Raw genomic sequence first — 868 nt, 5'->3', positions numbered from 1 at the left:
GGGGGGGGGGGGGGGGGGGGCGGGGGGCGACGAGACAGTCCCTCTACATTGCCATAGCAACAAGGAGAAGAAACCGCCTCATAAATTTATGGTGGTACCGAGGGAACGCTCTTACCTTGTCACCATGGCAACTGGGAACAGCCCCTTCCTTTTTCCTTAGCAACAGGGTAACAATTCCTCCACCCTGTCTAACTAATCACAGAAGGAACAACCATTTACACCTGATTCCGTAGTAGCCAGATGACGGATTCCTATCTGCCTCACGACTACTGCAAAGGAAAAACTGGAGCATATTTCTTCTCTTTCAGCAACACGAGAGAAATAAGGCTGAGTATCTCCTCGCGGTTTATGGTTTTTAATCACAGCCCGTTACTCTAACCTCCAAATTCAATTTTTTTCCTACCTGTGTTAAACATACCTTTTCATCTCCTACCAGGTCTATACCTTTAACCCTAAATTGAGCTAACAAAATCGTCTATACACATATCACTTGAGTTTTTATCAACCGTATTGTCTCTCTCCCACTGCATTTGTAAGCAATTCTTGTTTCTTCATCTTGCCCATTAGCTGGTTGAGATTCTACCTCCTCATAACTAGTTCCCTCCCCGATGTGCTGTTCACTGGTGTTCCCAAATTCCCTATACCAAGTCTGCTTTTATGGATCTCCCCAGTTCTTCTAGATCCCTCTTCTCCCTGTTCACACCAACTGTCCTTGTCCTTCAATGCTCTACCCAGGGCTCCACTATGCTCACCCCCTTTGTGATTTCATCAGCTTGGTTCTCTTCCCGCAGATGGTTTCTGGCTCTCCCTCCCTCAGCCCTCACTCCCACAGATGTCTGAGGTCACCTCTGTACCCACCTTGAACATA

This window comes from Neomonachus schauinslandi, chromosome 10, assembly GCF_002201575.2.
Source record: "Neomonachus schauinslandi chromosome 10, ASM220157v2, whole genome shotgun sequence".
Taxonomy (NCBI): domain Eukaryota; kingdom Metazoa; phylum Chordata; class Mammalia; order Carnivora; family Phocidae; genus Neomonachus; species Neomonachus schauinslandi.
The sequence above is the reverse complement of the archived record's forward strand: the minus strand, read 5'-3'. Positions refer to the sequence as shown.